General features: G+C 34.9%; 1 long non-coding RNA gene across 1 annotated transcript in view; it reads right to left on the bottom strand.

Moving 5' to 3' along the window:
• Positions 1-257: 257 nt before the first annotated feature.
• The window catches only part of LOC113501993, a 33303-nt gene continuing 10495 nt past the window's right edge, over positions 258-23065 (bottom strand). The window contains exons 2-3 of the long non-coding RNA XR_003401328.1: positions 18979-19162; positions 258-349 (exon numbers count right to left, since the gene is read on the bottom strand). This is a non-coding gene — a long non-coding RNA (uncharacterized LOC113501993). The remainder of the gene's footprint in view (positions 350-18978; positions 19163-23065) is intronic.

Raw genomic sequence — 23065 nt, 5'->3', positions numbered from 1 at the left:
TGACATCTTAACTTAGAAATAAATAGATGTAATATGTTGATATACATATTAACGGTTGACTTGGTGAATGGCGCTGTCCAATATAATCTGACCTACAAGAAGTGATACTTAGTAGCCTTATTTTAATAAATGAGTTTCAATTTTGATTTTGGTTTTTTGGTCAACGTGACATGATAAAGATTCTTCATGATAATTCTATTTTAAATTACATGTAACTGCAGGTGTTAGTTGCATTTTTAATCTAGTCTTTTTATTATTTTAGTGGAATTGCAACTACAAAACTAGACCTTAAGTAGTACATAACAAATGCGTTTTTACTCACCATCAGACGTGGCGCTGCCCTTTTTTTCTGAAATAAGAGAGAAAATATCATCATTAAGTCGCACCCACAAAAAACACAACTTATTTTTTTCTATTAAATACTTTAAGAAAAGAAAAATCTTTTCCCCTGGTAAAACAAGGATAGTATTATTGTAACAAGCGGTGTTATGGAGATTCGTAGTCGTAACCAAAACTATCGGATATCCGAGACAAAAATCTACCCGAAACCATAACCGTAACCGATGTGAACGTTTCGGATATTTTCCGATAGGAGCGCGATTTTAATAATGCCAAGCAGATATAAACATTTGAGCACAATGTGGTAACTTGTCATTGTTACATTTTCTAAATATTAATAACGGGTGTAGAGTCAAATTGGAGAGACTTGCCAAACAGTCAAACACCAAAAAGGTTTATAAAACTAAAATAAAAATCATCCTTAGAACAGATGAAAATCCAGGCGGATTTTCCGTTGGAGCATTCTTGACTATTAGTTAGTTATCAAAAAATACATATTGCTATCCAAAACTAAGCGAAATCTTCAGCTAATCTAAAATATTCCTGACATTCATTGAAATCCGTCAAAAAATACATGCGTAGTAGATAGTTAGCATCAAGATCTAAAATTTAATTTCCATATATCTTAAGTTTAGTACTTAAGCTGATTACGTCACCTACACGTCCCTACAGTCAAAGGTGCATAAACAAGCTCTCTCAAACATGCTTTATCATCGGATATCACCATCAAACAAAACAGCAAATCCTTTAGGTAACAGAAATTTATGCAAACTCAGCCCCCAACAGCACGGCATGGAGATAATATTCGGGTCTGTCCGCCGACGGACGAAGCCCGATTTGCATAATACCGCCTTTCAAACCGTTGGTAAAACCTAACTGCTAGACACATACTTGACAGCTCATTAAAGTACGTTGCTTGGGTAATATGAGTTTGGAGATTCAAACGTTTTGAATTTCGTATGAATTTTCTGTCAGTTCCAAACGTGTATGTGCAAGAACAAAAGAGGAAATAAGGATAGAATGATGAAATTAAATTTCTGGCTAACAACATACAACCGAATTCAAATAAAAACTACTAAACCGAACATTATGAAATGGTACCAAATGACAGCTATTTCAGGTTAAATAAAAAACAAACCAACAAAATCGGTTCATTCAGTCCAAAATTCAGAGGTAAAAAACATAAAAAAAACTGAAATTGAGAACCTCCTCCTTTTAAAAGTCGGTTGAAAAAGGTTTTACTCCATGGACATTGATTGGAGGTTTTCCCCTTTCCAGAGAAAGCAGAGCGTTCAAATCAGAGTGTTCAGAGCTTCATAATACAGGTCCATCAATTTTTGCAATATCTACGACTCGGCAATTTCAGATATGCGATAGTAAGCGTTCACGCATCAAATTTGAAACTAGATTTGCAATTTTGCTAAAACGATCGAGTTGGTACTTGTGTGATATATGTTTTTTTAGAATGGGCGTATAAATTGCTTCTATTCTATATACATTGGTGTTCTAACCCAAATTAAATACTGAAAAACAACACGACGGGAATTTCGTAATATTTTTCGGGTTGAATCGATTATTTATAGTGCTTCTTAGATATAATAAGTTTGAAGAAGCCGGTCTGGACACAAGTCTTTGTAAACTGGATATTAATTGTTAATTAAATTTTCATATTCAATCGATAACATTTTCAAACAAGAAAATGATGGTCCATTAGTAAACATTTCAGCAAAACAGTAGCCCAAAAAATATACTCCAAGAAAAAGCGACTTTTTAATAGGTATTCGTTGGAAGTCCATATGAACACGGCAAAGCTGCTGTTAAGAGCACTTACAGAGTAGTTTATCGACAAATCCTTCGAAGGGAGGCGCCCCGACTTTGAATACCAATGAAATAATTCATCGGCATCCAGCGAGCTGTAAATTACCCGTACATCCTCGCATGAGGTCTGAACAGACGAGGTACATGTATTAACACTGGTCTTCAGTTTGTAAGCAGTTATTTTTTGTTTTTGGGGATACGTACGTATAGAGTTATGTAGGCACCGTATTAATAAGGCTCCGCTTTCTGCCTGTCGGTCAACAGGCTGTATCAAATGAATGATGATATATAGATAAAATTTTTAAATATAATGTGTTTTATAGCCGACGCTACATCGAATTTATGCAATTATTGGTGCAGTCAGAATATTAACGGGTGAACAAATTGTTAAAAAATTGATGGTTTAGTATATAAGTCTGGGCTGATTAATTTTGATAGTAATTATCGTGAGAATGTTTAATTATTAAATGATGCAACAGTTTCGGGATCGGGATTGCCTCGTCAGCTTATGATTAAGGACTACGGTTGCGTCCGAAACTAGTCGGGCAATCCCGATAAATACGCGTGAGAAAACCCCTGCATCATTTAATAATAAGCTGATGAATTTCGCTAGTTTTCAGCGGCTTTATAATCACATCACATCACACGTCACTCCGCTATTTCTACATAAAATTGCGCTGTATAGGTGTATCTATTTTACCCATACTTTATCGAAGCCTAATAAAACCCATTTATAAATTGTAACACAATTTCTCACTAATTAATTTAAAGCAATATAAATCATGGTACATGCAACTTTGTTCGCGAGTACATTCGATACTGGGACATAACAACTTTGGAACACTGAATATTAAATTAAATACGCGACAGTTTATGAATAAAATACTGCACATTCAAAACTTTAGTTTGGTATATTTGTGAATTTAATTAATCAGTCTCTGTATTTATTTTATTTAGGCACATTTATTTGGTTTTAAATATATATTAAACTGTGTTTACCGCTGCTTTCTTCTCGATTGTGAAAAATGCGATCTATCAAAATTTAGTTTTGTTTCTATAGTCCTTATTTTAAGGGTTTAAAAGTTAATGAATAAAGAACCTTAATACTATGGCACCACTGTTTGTCGGTCTAGCACAAGGCTGTATCTCAAGAACTGTGATAGATGGACGGTAAAAATGTTCATGCATTATGTAAGCACGTCTATTGCCGCTATAATAAAAAATACATTTTTTTATTTAGTATATAACAAAAAATATTTGTGACATTTTCCCGATTGTCGCAGACTCCATCTCTTTAAGATCTACCTCACGTATTTTGACTTGAAACTCAAAATGCTCAAATTATCAACTCGGTGAGTGTTTGTCGAAGTTGTCCAATGTCCAAAAGAAGTCCAATCATTCCGAGTGTTCGATCTAGTGCACTTAATCTTACAGCACAAGACTGCAGCGAGCTAAGTAACTGCTAGTATTAGTAAAAAGCTGAATTTGTTAGATCTTCTACCTAATCTTTCTCTATTTGACAGAATGGTATTATATGGTACAAGTACAGCATTTTAATAGTGTTTAGAAAGGTTTCTTTAATTCAAAGTTACGTCATTGTCAAAGAAGTTTTTATTATTTCATTAGAAATTTTAGTTTTGTTTCAATAAATGTCCTTCATAAACAGGCAAAGAATAAATCAAAAATCTTAAGCTGTGGAAGGCAAGACGAAACAGACAATCGAATTGAGTGATTCCTTGCGTTGTGTGCAGATAAGTCATAAGACTAAATAACTTAATATGCTATAGCAGCTTGGCGAAAATTGCTAATAACTTTCTCATAAATCATTCTTCACATAAAACATTATTTCGTCTTCATAATCCAGCATACAATTAAAACATCATCAGTATTCTCCAAAAATCTCTTCAACCACTCAAGAATTCAACGGGAGATGAATCCAAAAAAATAAATAAGTAAGCAGCAACTTTTTCATCGCTCTTGTCGTTCCCGAGTGGGTCGTCTGCTCGCTGGGGGCCGTTAGAAATTCGCAGTATGTTCTCGCTGCCCGCAATGAATACTAACGCGGCCTTTGAAAGAATACCGATACAGATTAAGAGTATGTCTGCACGTCTTGTATTGATATATCAACGGCCAAGTTTTCGGGCGCACGTGCCGATGGGCCCACCGCATTCATTATCGATATAACAATATTCGCATTATTTGTAATACAATTTCTTTGTGAAGTTTCGGCTGTTGATTATGTGTCTTCGTTACAATTCAATTGTTAGATACTGTATAAGTACAAGGCTTCGTTGTCTCATAATATTTTTTTGTAGGGAGTTTTCGTAGGATAATTTCCTTAGGGTCTGTATTTTTGTGGCTTAGAGATATTTTTTGTTCAAGATTAATGTTGGCGCGATTAAATTCGTATTTCTGACGTGATTCCTCTTGAAGGGAAGTCTGGAGTGTGCTTCGTCACGACTATATTTTGTCTAAAAGTAAAAACAAAATCCTTCAGACAGGTTAAGTCAAACAAAGAGGTTATATAATAAAAATTGACAGAATGCAAACGGCCTGCGTAACAAATCATAAACTAACACAATTGACCTGAATAAATATACAGTAGGAAACAATTAAATTGATGTAGTCACTATTCCACACACTTTAAGACCAGTTTAACGACCTCTTTAGTCAAAATCCATTAAGTCGTTTCACAGAAATAACCACAGACAGATGCACTCAAAATATAGCTCAGTCTGGCAAAGTCAACTAGAAAGCACAATAGTATGTGAATTGTATATTAAACAGGAACTACGACATCCTAAAAGGGGAATATTAGTTTACTATATGTAGCCCGCGGATCCGCTCGCTTCAAATCGAAAATATTAACATCAAATCGGGAAAAAAGATCCTATGTGTCAATCCTGCTTATCTTCTATCTATAAAATTCCCGTGTCACGATGTTATTTACCGTACTCCTCCAAAACGGCTTTACTAAATATTACCAAATTTTATACGCGTATTCAGTAGGTCTGAGAATTGGCTACTATCTATTTTTCATAACCCTAAATGATAATAGTTGTCCACCCTTAATATTTTGTCTCCACAGTGATCATAGACTGTTAGGCGGTACGTAGTTCGTCGGCCAGCTAGTAAACTATATGTGTACCAAGTCGCGTCTAAATCCATGCAGTGCTTTTCACGTGAAAGAGGAAAAAACATCCATACATACAAACTTTCGCGTTTATAATATTATTATGACATTAAATACCTAACAATAAATCACAAAACAATTAACATATTATCTTAACAAAACAACACCAAATACGAATGCTAAATGAATCCAAATGGCCCACAAATTCAACCCGCGAAGTTAAAATAATCCGCGATACTTTACGATATTAACCTGGCGGGAACAATATTTTGTTGTAATTGGCAGTCGCCATTTTGCAAACAGTTTATGTATAAACTGCAGAAATGGCGGGCGATTAGGATGTTACATATTGTAATTAGAATCGGTTTATTAAGATCGGTTTTACGGGATTTTATTTAGATTGGGAGATTAAGTCAAGATGAATGGTTTTAAAGGTATTTGCATAACATTTGTCTGATCATATACAATATCAACCTAGATGTGGTTGAAATAAAGACCTACTCAAAATATTTTTTATATAAAATGTTACGCAAGAATAGAGAATAGAGTTTCTGGATTCATTTATGATGTAATGTGTTTCTGTATTTTTGCAATTTGTATCTAAAATATTGATCCTGTACATCTTTGGAATGCTTTCATTATTACGACTGATGGAAATCGTGTTTTTAATTTTTATCTTTTCTAAAGACATGTTATAAAAAGGGATATTTGTAGACACCCAACTTTCAGGTGTTAATTATTTTTGTTGACGCTCATTTTATAAATGCAAAAGTTTAAGAGTGTTTGTATGTGTGTGTATGTTTGTTACCTCATCACACCATAACGGCTCGACCGATTTCGGTATGGACGGTATGGATTTGCTGACATCTTGATTTAGCACAGGCTATTTTATCCGACTAAATAAAGGAATTCAATGTTTTGCAGTTAAACCATCCAGGCGGCAAAGCTACAAGCAACAGCTGTATATAATTGTCTTGTTTTAGAATCCCTTTGTTATAATTCCTCAGCTATCTATTAGTGATATTACGCACTGGCAGCCACATTGAGCAGAGAGTAAAGACCAATGGAGCATAAACGCAGAGCTTCAGCACAATGCACTCGCATCAATGGGATATCAGCATTCAATTAAGCGAAACGGTTATATGAAGACAATTCTCTGAATATTGGAAGTGTTGCCTCGATGATTTTTACTATTAAGTTATGGAATTTTAAACCTTAATCAAATTATATGACAGTTTGAATTTAATTTAGCAAAGAAAGTGAAATTTAGACAAGCAATACTTTCAGAACGGGCGTCTGAAACCAGATGTCTAGAATTCAGACTTTTGCGGCTTTTAAAAAGAGTTGAGAACGGACAAATTATGTAATATACTCGTAAATTAGCGAAAACCCCAAATTAATACTGTTAACTTTGAAGAAAGCAATTTTTAAACAGATTTTAAGGCTTTTTTTACGCCAATTTTTTCTTCCCCAGTGCCCAAAACATAACATTACAGGATGATGCAACTGGAAATTCTTAAATTTCTTCAAAAGCAGCAGGAACACGTCTTATTTGTCCCATCTATAATTTTCCCCACCCTACCATCAACACTCAAAAAAGACCGTAATACCACTTTCTGACTTCCGAACTAAAACCTTCTTAGTACACTTAAGCACTTCGCCCACTTCCTTACCCTGCATCTAACATACGCGCAAGAAAATAAACGTAAATAACATTTTATCCCGTCACTCTATTCCCCGTCTGATATTTACATCCTAAATAAACATCCTTAATATAATTTGGAGCTTTCTCCTTTCACAGATGCGAGCAATCTATTAAAGTTTATACCGTAGAGGTAATTCAGAAGGACCAAACTTAGAGGACAGACGCCAATAAACGTGAATTAGATACTATTTGAAAGTCTTAATGTATGTGATCTGAAAATGACGTATGTCATCAAAATCTTCCCAATGTTTGTAGGTGTATTAAGCTATGTTCGGGTATTTTAGGATTGGCTGGTAATCGTTACCGAATACTGTTTTTTAATCCATCGACTGTCTATGTAACCTATATAGCGGATTTTACTGAGTACTTAATATTTAGATTGGTAGTCTAGTAGATATGTAACGGCTGTTATAGATAAAAAGACGTCAAAACCACCAAACAACTGGGTATTTGAAGTGATCAAACATTTTTTATTTAACTTTAATCTTACTGGTCTGTTATATTGTTTCAATAGATGGAAATAAAATAAGACTTTGAATAATGAGTCTGACCACAAATACACATATTTCAATATAGATTTTTGTGACATTTGTTTTACGTCTCCCGCTCAATAATTTAATATTCATTTTAGGTATGCGTACATCCATACTATTGTAAACAAGTCTTTTGACTTTATTTTCCAGTCCTCTGAGGTTTGCATAGGGAAGGGTCAGACTATATAAAATGGCGACGACGATTTGAGTCCATTAGGAAAGGTTCCGAAGGCATCCTGGTACCGTTTCCGTTTAACGTAAGTCAACGCTCAAAGTTAGCAAGATGGTCATTAAAATGGTTCGTTGGTGAACGTTTAGCAATGTGGCTGCAAGTGGACTATTTTTTTAAAAAACGACTCCTGAACCTAAGGAAGCCGAAGGCGAGGGCGTTGAGCATGGATGTGGATGGATATAGGGGAAGAGGACGACCAAAGAAACGATGGATGGATTGTGTCAAAAACGATATAGCTGCAAAGAATGTTCCTTGTGGGATGAAGTCCGATAGAAAGGTATGGAAGAAGAAGACATGTTGCGCCGACCCCAAATAAAAATAATTAGGATAAGGGCAGGGGAATGTTGATATGACTCCTGAACTGAGGAATTTAATCGTTCTGTCGCAGGGTGTTTTACAAACATTCAAGGCATATGCACAAAGAATAAGGGTTCATGGATCTCACAGATCGGTGTGGGGAGCGTCGTGATCAGTGAATTTTGCATGGTGACTTATGGCACTCTGTTATCCGAGCAGTCAAATTGTACAATTAGGTACTAAATTGGCAGTAACTTAATATAGCCACATCTTTGTCCTGTAAAGTTATTTGGTGCCTCACTGCCAAACAAAGGTCTCCTCCATTTGACAAAAGGCTGTTCTGTCCTACGACACTTCAAATTTCCAAGGCTCTTATCAAACAATAAGAGTATTGAGTAATTAAACACACTGCATGATTAAAATAGCTGTAACTTCCAAATAATATAATTTCAAGATAAAAAAAAGCTAATAAAATAAATCCAGTCAACCTTCTAAGCTGTTTTTTGTTTCGTTCCCCAACAAATCGTACATTTACAAAAATTAAATAAAGAACAATTTTGTACGTCAAAAGGAACATAAAATTTAAATGGGAGAAACCTTTTTCATACGAATTAGTATGCAAGTGACGTGTACGGTATTTGTTGTATGAAACGAAAGGATTAAAACCTTTTGATTAACTTTTTTCATGAAATTTACTCTTAAAACGTTTAACAACAGTATTTAACCAGACGTAGGTCGTATTTAACTTGTGCATGAGAACGAAAAAATATAAAATCTCTTTAAAATCAAATCTTAAAAACGGTCCAGTCTGAGGGGAATCGCGAAACTGCGGGACCGTATAAATAGGCTAATGATAGAAATGAGAGAAAAAATTTAATCAAAATTACCCATCATATTTATGACCGTACTGAACCTTGCTTGACCTCGTTTAAGAAACTTCATCTATGAAAATTTGTTTTCTATCCGTCCGTCACCGCTATATTTAATTAGACGTAAATGATGATGATGAAGATAATGTATTTCTGCTGCAACCATAACAACAAATACCATAAATAAAGATCGAGGTTAAGCAACGATTAGTACGGCCAAATATTTGATGAACGAAAATTTTCGCTGTCATTGTCGCTCAAAAATAATGTATTTTATTAATCTATGTTACGTCTAACACCTCTAATAATATATTTACGAAGTTTTATAATGATCGATAAAGTATTTTTCGCTAAGAACAATCACAAAAAAACTTACATTCGCATTCATATTGAATGTCATTGGTACAAGCAATATTTTATCTATAACCTTTACAGTCATTACTTTCGGCACATCCCTTGTTCAAAAATAAACTTAAATGAAAGTCCGTATGTACTCATATTCTCACTTTCCATATCACTGTCAGGGTCACCCCTTCACGTCATAAATGTCACATAATTTTTAATATCAACCCGTTAATGTTCAGCCCAAACATGGACCCTCTAATCGGCGTCACGATAACCACGAAATTTTAGGGTAAGGGTCGTGTTACTATGACACAATTATTCTAATGTCTGTTATTTTGCTTTGTTATAGACAGTCGCGAATTTGTTTATTTGCCTTTGTAAATTATAGGTTGTATTTTGCTGTTGGGTTTTAGGTGAAGTTGTGATTGTGGATGGTTTTATCAAAATCTGTTGAGTTGTTTTTTAGATTGACTCACAAAAATTAACTTTTCTTATATAATAATCTTATATATAAATTACGTACTTCAAACATTTTTAAATTTGGTAGAAATTATAGTTTTTCAAATACGCTTTTCATAATAAAATATACATAAAATGTATAATGAGTGTCTAATATAAATTTGCCATCCTGTATTTTAAACTTAGCTCTCAAAACACACAATGTGTAGCATTTTTTTAAATTCATCCCATTTGAGCAGGGGGATGAAAAGGGGTTTAGTGATTAGAGGGTTGTACCCCTAGGGATCAACTTCATACAACTCCAACACGTGCAACTTATAACAAATTCAATTTTAAACTCATACCGGATATTATGAAGCTATTGTTTAATATAATTTAAAACATTATGTTTAATAATCCCTGAGTTGCAATATGTACGGAATTGTAATATAATTAAACCTTTTTTGGGAACTCGTTACGTGAATGGAAATTTAAATGACTTTGACAATAGGTTGTTATGTAATTAATGAATGAATTTACAAACCACTTGTATAAAATGATGGAAACTTTTAACTTAAGGTTTCATTTTCTATGGTAAAAAATGATCATCGATAAAAACATACTTAACCGACTTATAATGAAAAAAGTAGTGCGCCAAATGTTTATGTATAATTAGGACCAAATTACAGATATTTAACGTTAAATGAAAAAAGAATCAACAAAATCGGTTCATCGAGACCGAAGTTCTGAGATACCAAACACGAAAAAGATACAAACAAATGAAGAACCTTGTCCTTTGGAAGTCGGTTGAAAATCAGCTATGTTGCACCATATATCTAGTGAAGACTTCTAGAAGCCCATATACAAGACACATCATCATTATCACCCATTAGTGTCCCACTGCAAGGCAGAGGTTTCTCTTCTCTCTAGCAGAGGCCAGTATCTTGCGAAAGAGTCAAGCTCATCTCGCCATTTTCTTCTAGGTCTACAGGACGACATAGGACTGCTGTTCTAGAATATAAGACACTTAAAAATACAATATCTTTACTCTACGCTAAATAGTTTACATATTAACAGCATAAACCGAAAGTTTAGATCAGCGTTCTAAAAAGAAAAAAGATAACAATATATTTTGTAACGGTAAGCAGTATTGTAAATACAAAAACGTTCTCACTAGGAGTAAATTACAGTAATAAAAATGTTTTATAGCTCCTTTCTTTTTTCTTTTAGCAAAAATATAAAGTTACAGCGCATAGTTTGAAACTTCAAAACTCTACGCCAAGGGATTTGGGATAATGTGGAGTTCTCGCATGTTTATAGAGAAACAGGCTTCGAAAATATGAAAATATTTCTTTATACTTAGAGATATAAACCTAACCAATCTCATTTTAAAGAATCCGTACCGAAAAAGATGGAATCCTAGATAGGGAATAGAAGAAGGACAAAAATATTGGAAAATCAATGGGATAAGACAATTTTCTTAAAAAGAGGTTCAGCCTCTGAGAAAGGGAAGACCTTAACGGTTTAAAAAATCACACATGACTAAAAATTGGCATTAATAAATGTCGCCCATACGACCGCATCAACTGCTGAAATACAATTTGTAATATTAGTCGATACAGATGCAACGGAAACGCATGTCCAAAAATTCAACAGTCTAGCTGTCACTGTTCATGAGATACAGCCTAGTGACAGACGGATAGCGAAGATCTAGTAAGAGATTTGCGCTCTTAATTTAAGGGTACCTAACCCTAAAAAGTAATATAATCAGCCATGTTCAATGCCCGTCCTTCCAACGTCTGAGGCTAAAGCTAAATCACGGTAACGTGTGCTAATTGAATTATTCGTGGAGAGGGACAGTCCTGCCCTGCTTCCAGTAGTTTGTACAGCCAGCAACAAAAGTGTATAGTAATCATACATTCACGAAGAATGTTCTTTATCTGTCTCTTGTTTTTTTTTATCTTCTTTTGGAACTTTTTTGGATCTCGACAGTCGTTACGGGTAGTCAGAAACTGGAAAGTCTGTCAACCAGCTGACTAGAGGGTGTCGTGTTGACCAAGTGGGTTGAGGAGATCAGATAGATGGGCAGTCGCTGAGTCTTGAACTCTACTTAACTGCACCCGGTTAGACTGAAAGCTGACCCCAACATAGCAAGGAAAATGCTAGGGGATGGTCCAGACTATGCAACAGACTGGTTTTTTGTTTCTAATGTAATCTTTTTACTTGAAAGATATTTTTCTTTGTGAAATTCATGGTTCAAGACCATTGTCATCAACGGATCAACCCTTTTATAGCAGAACCAATATTTTCCTGCCATTTATAATGTTCTAGTAATTTGTAAATCTCATAGCTTTTTCTGACCAATATTTGATGCTGACAGTACTTTGAACATGTTCTGAGAAAGCTGTGTAAGGGACCTATGAGGACGAGGACAAGGATATAGGAATACATATAAACAGGAATTTGTTGTACACCTAATACTAGATATACAACATGCAAGATGGGTCGACGATATAGTTAAAGTCTCGGGTCGAGTGATCGGGTGTGGACGCGGCTGGCACAGGATCGTAGAAATTGGCACGAAAAAGGGGAGGCCTAAGGTTGACTCACCATAACAATTTTTTTAGGTACTATTGTTGTGGAATAACATTAGTAGTTGTTAAATTTCGATGCAGCGATGATATGATGTTATCAAAATAAAAAACTTTAAAGAAATTCTGTAGAGTATATTAGCATTGCTCCCATGCGAAGCCGGGGCGGGTCGCTAGTATATTATAATATACGAAAGTGAGTGAGTGGTTTTGTTTGTCTACTTGTTACCTCATCATCATTGGCCTAGCCTTTTCCCAACTATGTTGGGGTCGGCTACCAGTCAAACCGGTTTCAGCTAAGTACCAGTGTTTTACAAGGAGCCTATCTGACTGCCTATCTGACCTCCTCAACCCAGTTACCTGGGCAACACGATACGCCTTGGTAAGACAGGCCGTCAGACTTTTCAAGCTTCTGACTACCTGTAACGACTGTCAAAGATGTAGGAATAACAGCCGGGACCCACAATTTAACGTGCCTTCCGAAACACGGAGGAACTCGTTATGACAAAGATGGTCACCCATCTACGGACCAACCGCGTCCAACATAGCTTAACCTGTGATCGAATCACTTATGCGGTTATAGCTTAGCCACGAGTCTATTTGTTACCTCTTCACAGATAAAAGGCTAGAAAGACTGATTTCGATGAATCTTGGTATGGAGGTAGCTGACACTTTGGATTAATATTTGAGCTACTTTTTTCGACTTTATTAATGGAAGGTTACGTTATTGCAGCTATAACCAACGTCCAAGTAAGCGAAGAGGCTAGCTAGTATGAATCTTTGTTATTCAATTATAAACATGGTTATTATACGGCAGGCGCATACAACCTTAGACACAAACCGCTATTGTTTCATATTCTATATGGTATCCGTTTCCGTATTAAATACATAATTCTCTTGTTCTTTGGCCAATTGAAGATATTTCATTATATTTGGTTATGAATTATGTACAAATTAGTTAAAGTATTCCTAGCAATGTGTCCCTGTAGTTTCGATTAGGACAGTTTTTTTGCCTGGCCAGTTCTATCCTCTGACCAAGTTTCAAGCCTACAGGGTGGTTAAGGAATCCTATAAGTAAGACCCCCGCTATCTGTCTGTCTATCACCACTTCATGTACTGTGATGGTGTGACGGTTAACATTTTCTTAGATAATGTTTTATTGTTTCTGCTACGGTTCGTACAGTCATAAATTTAATAGAATTTGCAAATTCGTTGTAGAGGGCTTTTTAAAGCATACCTGAATATAGGCCTTGTTTTTCTACCGATGAAATCTTTATGGACTTCCCCACCCATGGAAAAGTGGGTGTCTTTTACCGGCTAAAACCACCAGACTGCTTCACTCTACGATCAAAACTACAGCGAAATTGTACTTAGGGCTCAAGATTTAGCCCTGAGCATCATGAGTACATTCATGAAACTAGGAAAAAAACTCTGTATTGAAAGCAAACCTATTGATAAACCAAAGCTTGAAAGCTCAGCGTCCATCGCAGACCTAATATTGGACCACCTCATTTGGCTCCATATAACATTGTAAACCTAGTTATAAATAGACCCACCCCACAGGGAGCGACTGAATTTAATTTAGATTTTATCAAGATTAGAACCTCTTTGACTTCGTGATCTAATATTTGAATCGAAAGTTTGTAACTGTTTAAACATTGAGGATGGTTGTAACGGCAATATGAATTTGTGTACGGATTTGCTCATGACCGTATTTCCCGGTCTTCAAACTTTTGTTGGCTTGACTACATAAAGCAATTATTTTTTATACACATTTAGGAAATGTTGAAAGTTGTTATTTTTACTGAATGACAGACAAAGTATGGGTGACGTCTTTATCCTAAACTAGCTATTGCCCGCGACTTCGTCCGCGTGATTAGAAGATATAAGTTAGGAATTTTTGAACGGAAGCCCTGGAAGATAAATAATTTTTCGTTTTTTTCCACATTTTCCATTGTATCTTCGCTCCTTTTAGTCGCAACCTGATGGTTTATAGCCTTAAACCTTCCTCGATGAATGGTCTATTCAACACAAAAAGAATGTTTCAATTTGAACCAGTAGTTCCTGAGATTAGCGCGTTCAAACAAACAAACAAACTCTTCAGCTTTATATATTAGTATAGAAGTATAGATAAGAAAAACAGTAAATTGATGACTAACTATTGACAGTAAATTGCTCAAGTAAAAAAGGAAAAGTACAGTTTGCTATATTTAAATGAATCCGGTCAAGTGCAAGTCGGTTTTGTGGCACTGGGGGTTCCAAACAAATAAGACAAAGATAATGAAATACGTAGAAAATAATGGTCGGCTATATTTTTTTAAAGTATAAAACCGCGATTTTTATTTGCAATACTAGCTGTTGCCCGCGACTTCGTCCCCGTGGGTAGAAGATATAAGTTATGATTTATACCTGCCCTGTTTTTTTTCACATTTTCCATTGTATCTTCGCTCCTATTATTCGCAGCATGATGGTTTATAGCCTAAAGCCTTCCTCGATGAATGGTCTATTCCACACAAAAATATTTATAGTTATATATATAGTAGTTCCTGAGATTAACGCGTTCAAACAAACTCTCCAGCTTTATATTTTAGTATTTAGTATAGATTATGTGTTATGACAGCGGAGCGAATTTACCTTTCGGGTACGGAAATTAACAAAAATGGCAATAAAATAATACATAAATTTAGCCCATGCAGGCATTACCAGGAAAAAATCCCCAACAATTTCCTAAATCGATATTAGTTAATTTAACCTACCTTATTATTGGTTTTATTATCTACATTAAAATTTTCATAAACGAGATTCACGATTTTCACTGTTTTTTAAGAAATAAACATGAATTGCTTTAGAAAGAACCATATAATAAATTCGACCTTGAATCACTACCATGAGGACTTTAAGCAAGGTATTAATCGTTGCGAAAAAGAGACAGCGCTATTCATTGCGGATAGCGGCGTCCTGCTTCCACACCGCGCAGACTCTTTCTGTACAGCTCGTGGTAGGCGTGTAGATATTTAATTTATCTTGTTATAAGTGCGTGAGATTTATATCATAACGTAATAAACTAGCTAGCTTTGCAAAGTAATAAACATTCAATCAGGCCGTTGAGAATTCAGGTATTTTATTTTAGACGAAAAAAAAACAGGTCAGTCGCTTAAAATTTAATATTTCACTTTTATTCTTCTTTTCGACTTGAAGGTATCAAAATGTTTCGATTAAGGAGAAACATAATTGATACATTTACAAGAATTTCTCTCCATAGTACTTTGACTGGACTCTCCTTTCTTTGAAGCAATTTTAAATAACGTCGGCGACACCTTGAACGGCCCAGCGTGGCCCATATCTCCACAGCGTGGAGATATGTTGGACTCCCGCCGATTAAAAAGACCTCAAGCCCCTATAAATACCTGACCACGTCACATAGTAAGACTTGACACAACACTACTGCCATTGCAATTATCATGGCTCACTATAAATCAATAAACAAATTTAATAGTGGATTTGTTACTTTAATTTGTTAAATTATTTTCTCGCTACTTCGAAGAAATATTACGACTCCAAACCATTCTCAATACTTTATATTCTATCCAAAACTGCAATTGCTAGTGTAATAAAATATACCAACATAATCGAAAAAAAACGACAAAATAATTTTATTTGTACTAGGCCTAAACATTTGCTTTACAACCGTACACATCTTGTAACAAGATGCATAGTTCCAAAAATCCCATCCCTTGGAGAAAACCGACATAAGTTACATAAAGTAATCAGTCAAGAATACTTCAAAAATAAATTCATTCAAAGCTTTAAAGATTTATCTACGGAACCCTTGGTTAGGCGTCACAATCTGCAATCGTCGATCAGAACCCTACGGGCGGCCGTATGACGGAACACGTTCAATCTCGCCTTATGTGTGAATAAACAAAGTCTTCGGACCTTTATCTCGAGAGCGTTCCATCCTGCTTTATGGTAACAACAGTTGTTTCACTATGATTTGTTTTGTTTTTATCTGTATGGAAGGTTTTTTTTGTCTTGGGTTTACTTTTCTTGTGATGAGGATGTTTATAAGCTGTGCCAAACGTTTGCGTTGATAATTGTAGCATATTCAGACAGCTCCTGTCAGGGATCTTTATTAAAATTTTACCACGATCAATTTACTTTTGTTAATGACAATTTTTTTATGTAATCACAAGCATCATTGGAAGCTGCATCTAGTCGTAAAAGGTTGTATTTATAATAAACCAATGCAACGGTTTACTCACGAGTATTCATTGGGATTTTCCGACTAGTTTCGGACCCAACGGGAGTCCTAAGTCATCATTTGATTGGATTCGTGAATAACATTTACATTCGAAGTAAATGTTATGTTTTTGCCGGTATCTTGATAGCATGCATAAAAGTGAATTTCCGTAACTATTTTGCAATTTCCAGTTATCAATATAATCGGATGATGTTTTAATTATACTAACAGTGTCAGGTAACTGTTTCTGCAGATTAGCATATTAATTAAACTATTAAGGATAACACGAGTATTCTTCGTAAATTGTAGAACATTTAGGATAGTAATAGCAATATTTAGGAGAATTGTTACTTGCTTAAATAGCTATGTTGCATTTATGCAGAATTTTCTTCTTTAGCTGTTTCAATTTATAAAGGAAAAGACTTTTGCTCAAAAGGTGGGGATTTGATGATAAGCTTTTTTTCTCTTTACGAAACCTAAGTGCAGGAGTCCTTAATTAAAAATTATTGGCTCCGGACTGCCCCAATACCATGACTAACTATTGATAATAGCTTTTCGAAAATTAGAAAATACAGAGATACCTCATAGAGATGTACCTACCCTTCAAAAAAAGTCACAAAGCTTACCTCTTTATCTATACTAATATATAAAGCTGAAGAGTTTGTTTGTTTGAACGCGCTAATCTCAGGAACTACTGGTTCGATTTGAAAAATTATTTTTGTGTTGAATCGACTATTTATCACGGAAGGCTATAGGCTATATAACATCACGCTGCGACTAATAGGAGCGAAGATACAATGGAAAATGTAGAAAAAACGGGAAAAATTCTAACCACGTGGACGAAGTCGCGGGCAACAGCTAGTAATACATAATAGTATAAATGAGGAACTTCACCATATTTCTACTGAACTCGCTTTTCAATCCTTACTTCAAATATTTGCACTACACTAGTACAATACTAATTAACCACCAATTAAATTAAATCTATTTACAAAACAATACCACTAACACTCGCGCCAAATAATATGAGTATTCCATTAAATATTACTAAAGTGACTTCACACGTTGAAAATGAAATTCACAAGTTTTGTTAATTACAATCGGGCAATACCCAATATGGCGGCCGTTACATAGCCAGCATCAATAAATTAGTATTTCCATCGGATCCCATTAACAAACTATGTTCAATAATATAATTTAATCATGATTTGGAAATAACAAAATTTACGATATAAAATAATAAATTTGCGGACTTGTAAATGATAAATGATTTACAATTGAGCCCTATTAGCTGTGGTCGGTCGCAAACGAGAGTATGGTTAGTAAATTATTTTGCTATACTTTATATTGAAATTGGGACGGAAATCTGTGGTCAAATTGAAACATAACATTATTTATTGTAGGACTAAATATGAGAGTCAAAGAAGCTATATTCTATTAACAAACAACTTGTCTAACGCGAGTGGGAATCGCGACTGGGTTTAAAAAGCTAACCTCAACTAAACTAAAAACTCTTAATTTTCGCAATTATATTTGAACTTCCAATGAACTTTATCCCAGCCCATACTTTATTGTAAACATCCCTACTAATATTATAAATGCGAAAGTAACTCTGTCTATCTGTCTGTCTGTTACGCTTTCACGTCGAAACCACTGAACGGATTTTAATGAAATTTGGTACATAGATAGAGTTGACCTTAAGAAAGAACATAGGATAGTTTTTATCACGGACTTTTGAAAAGTTCTCTTGGAAACGCGATACAACCGACCTCGACGCGGGCGAAGCCGCGGGCGAAAAGCTAGTAACAATATAATTCCATGGCCTATATCCCATACTTTAACATAAATATATAATATATTCAAAAGCTTAATGCTCACACAATAGCCCTTTTATTCAAAAGCAGCTACAATGAAGGTCAGGCAAGGATTAAATACACTAAATATTAATAAAAGTGACCTTTAGTTAATAAATATTGTGAGTTACAACACTTGTCTTAGGCTGGGTTTCATTAAAATTAATTAGATAACACGTTTCTAACTTAATTTGGTTAAACTTGGATGTTAGAATGTCGAGCTTATTTCGTTTACTATTTTGTTATTATTCTCTATTTAGATAATTCTTGATAAGATTTGAACTATAATATTTTGCAAGCAAATAGTTTTTCCATGAATATAGTACCAGCCTACGTCACATTACTTAACACAAGCCGTGGGATGGCATGTCCAATTGTGCTGAGCAAAAAACGTATTAAAATGACGCAACTGCTTACTTACGCATATTTATCGGGATCACCCGACTAGTTTCAGACGACAACTGGAGATAAATACGCCTGAGTAAACAGTTTCATGATTTAAATTTGAATCAAGGCAATCCTTATGGAAGTCACTGTAAACATTTTGCAAATAAAACATTTAATAATGTTTCAAAAGAAACTTACCTAAATCTTCATTCGTTTCTGTCCAGCCCACTTGACAGATTACATTATCTAACAGCACTGCAAACAGCAGCGCACGCCACGCCATTTTCCCGCCGAAATCACCAGCCATCTTGATTTTAATAGTGAACTGTCATTTTGACATAACTCACTACATTGTCTTTTGGCGTACTATGAAGGTTTTTACCTGAAACAAAAGAAAATTACATTAAAAACCGGGCAAGTGTTACCCAGAATATCAATTGCGTGAAAACGTCAGAAAGTACCTATTATGGGTGTCCAATTGGTACTTTCTTCAAACTTATGAAAAATGTGATGAATTTGCTTAACCGCGATTTTAATTTTTGACAGCGTCTCGGTGACTTAGTAATAGAAATCTTTTGTACTCTTTAAGTACAAATATTTCAGACAGTAGGGACACATTTATGATAAAAAAAATAAGATTCAATCGAGACGGATTTTAGTTAAAATCTAACTTTACCTAATCAGCCTTCGAACAATAAAACTTATTAAATGTCTCAGATATTATGCTAATTGTCAACTCTAACACAACTCCACAATAGCTAACAATATAATATGTACATGTAAGTAGTTGAAACCTGAAATCACTAAAACAAAAAAACATAAACACGTCTAAGAGCACTGTTAGAAATACACCTAAATAAAACTCCATTTCGCAAAAGACAAAACGGTCAAACTTGTATCAAGTTTTTTACATAAAGGTTAAAACATTTCGTATTTATCTCCTTGCCGGCTCTTGAACCCAATACCTATTAAAAAATAATGAGCGATGAACTATAAAATATTACTAAACTCTAGCTTTTGAGCGTCGATAAATCATTTATGTGAAATTAAACTTGTTACTGCCTTTAAAACAAATAAGTACAAAACTATTCAGTTAAGGCGCAACTTCAATAACGTTAACTTAAGTTTGAGTGCACTTCAATTATGATATTAGCTTAATAAATAGTGTAACGACTTGAAAACATTGTTTCAGATAAATTTATGAGTAAGAGGTGAAGACAAACAAACAGATTCATTTTTGGTTTGTTAGTTGGTGGTTTAAATTGGTATCTGATGAATTTACGTAGTTTTTGAAAAGATTATATATAATGTATTCAACTTTTTTTAACGCCAATGTAACTCGAATACAGCCTGAGCGATGAGCAAAGATCGTCACTCACTGGACGCCAGAGAAAGGACATCGGTGGTGTTATGATCTTGTTAGATATGCGAGGCACATGTGGCCAGAAATCGCGTATTGTGGTAGAGGTTTGGAAGAGAAAAAAGGTGACTTTTGCCCAGCTGTGAGCAGTACAGGCTCTACAAAAAAATAATTAACACACCTCACATTACATTGACAGTCTCAATTGTTTTTTGATAGAGCAATGCCCCGATAATAAAATTAAAATCTAAAAAAAACTTAAATCAGCGACACAAATCTTATTCATATCTACCAATTAAAAAAACCACACACCCTTTAACTAAAAACTTTACGATTAAAAACTTAACACGAGTTAACATATTAACCACGATTTTAACTGGAAGCCAGTGAACTTGAAACATAAATGCCGCCGAACATGCAGCATTACAACCTTCAACAAAGGTTAACTTTGCCATAAAATTAAAAATAGCGCTTTCCATGTCGCGTAAAGGTGATGTAACACTAGAGTGTTTACTTGTAACATAACAACGAACCGCTCTCTTAAATACTTTAGAGTACCAAGCACCCTTTTATGAACCAAGCCTAATTTTACGAATCAACGATCATATTTCTGTTACATTTTATGATTTCAGCGCTGTTCTGTTTGCAAATTGATATTAATACAATCTTTAACAATAAGTAACGAGTGTCGTAACACGTGTCACGTCACTTTGAACTGCTATTTAAGTACTTTAAAGTATTTTATAATGACACTAGCTGTTGCCCGCGACTTCGTCTGCGTGGTTAGTAGATATAAGTTGTGATTTATATCTGCCCTGTTTTTTCCACATTTTCCATTGTATCTTCGCTCCTATTAGTCGCAGCGTGATGGTTTATAGCCTAAAACCTTCCTCGATGAATGGTCTATTCAACACAAAAAGATATTTTCAATTTGAACCAGTAGTTCCTGAGATTAGCGCGTTCAAACAAACAAACTATTCAGCTTTATATATTAGTATAGAAGTATAGAATAGTTTGTAAAAATGACACTTTCCTAGAGAAGCACGTTAATGCTGAAGGGAGCGCTGGTGAAATTAAACGGTTTTTGAGGAAAACTGGCATGTAGGTAGCAGACACCCTGGAGTAACACGTAGGCTATTCTATCCGACTTGGCTAAAGGGGGGTAACGTGTTAGCAGCTGTAAACGATATCCGGGCTAAAACCTTTGGAAGGCCCCATTGGCGCGAATGTTACATTACAAGGGCACGCTCTAGTGTATCCCGATCTTAATAATTTGTGTAAGCGAGGGTATAAACTCGTATTTCGACTTATTGTTCGGGACTTAAGAATAATCCTTGACAAGCAAAATCCTTTATTAACTAAAGGGTGGATTGAAAAAGGCGTGCGCAAGACACCGGCATGTAACTTTCCATATCGTTCATGTGTATAGGACGGAATAACTTGCTTCAAAACAATTATAATGATACATAACAGTTAATTGACTAATAAATAATCGTAGGCAAATTATCGCTTTCTTGAGAACATATATTTACTATATTTTTATAATAACTATCGTGAGACTGATTCATTATTAAATGATGTAACGGTTTACTCACGCGTATGTATCGGGGTAGCCCGACTAGTTTCGGACCCTGGACGGAACTGACGGAACAGTTCGACTCGCGATCCCGCCGCGTCTGCTCATGATTAAGGACTCCGGTTGGGTCCGAAACTAGTCGGGCTACCCCGATAAATACGCGTGAGTAAACCGTTACATCATTTGATCATATATTTACTTATAATTTCTGTCACAGTTCTAAGGTAGCTGTGCAAAAGGTTTTTTTAGGAAACATATCCGTACGGAAGCCCGGTACTGAGGTACAGTATTCCGTCTTACCGTCCGTCACCAGGCTCTATCTTAAAACTACTATATCTAGAAAGTTTTTCGTGCATTGAAATGAAACTACTTTTACGGATTTTATCGCGGTTTAATTTAAGATTTTAGTTAAATTAAACCGCGATAAAATCCGTTAAAGTAGTTTCATTTCAATGTCTAACATTCGCGTAAATCTAAGAAACCATTAGTTTTTCGTGCATTTCTGCCGCAGCTATTACAACAAAATTAAATACTAAAAGTGAAAGTTGGGGCTCACAATTGGGAGTCACGACACTGTTTTTTAATGTTACAATATGTCTTTAAAATCAATGTGCTTTTCAGTGTGCAAATTATCTGAATCCAGTCTATAAAATAGGTCGCTCAAAAACAGGCTGTGAGTAAATTACACGCATGAATTTATCTCACAATAAAAAAAAAACACTAGAGAAAATAAAACAGTTTTGAAACTAGTTTTTTGGTGGAAGTTGTGGGTAAACCCGTCCCTTTCCTACTTAATATACTAGAGGGAGAAAGAACTAAGTTTATAGTAACATTAACAGTGGTTTACAACTGGGATTAGCTTAGTTGGCAAGCGACACGGGTGAGGAAATTTAAATTTATGGGTCCAAGGCTCTAGGTATTAGGAGGTATATTAGTAAGTATGTGTCTGTATATACTATAGTATTGTTTGATAAGCCAAAGCGTAGGTATAGGTTGTATACAGCGAGGTATTGAAGTTGTAATTATAGAAATAATAAAAAAAATATGTATTGAATTGTTGTTGATTGGACGTATAGCCGAGTGTTGTAGGTCACCACTGCGCGACGTTTCGCAAGTTCAATCCCTGCTTAGAACAAGAATAATATAAAATTCACATTTCAATTAAATTCCTTAGTGCGCAGCTTTATAATTGTTCAAGAACTTTTTATCAGAATTAGTAGGTACCTATTCTCTACTTTATATATTAGTATAGATATAGATTAGAAAGCACGTTATCCCTTAGAAAAACTTCATCAAAATCGGTTTAGTAGTTGATCAGCTACAACGTAACAGACAGACACAGCTCGACT

This window comes from Trichoplusia ni, chromosome 16, assembly GCF_003590095.1.
Source record: "Trichoplusia ni isolate ovarian cell line Hi5 chromosome 16, tn1, whole genome shotgun sequence".
Taxonomy (NCBI): Eukaryota; Metazoa; Arthropoda; class Insecta; order Lepidoptera; family Noctuidae; genus Trichoplusia; species Trichoplusia ni.
This window is presented reverse-complemented; position numbering and strand designations above follow the sequence as displayed.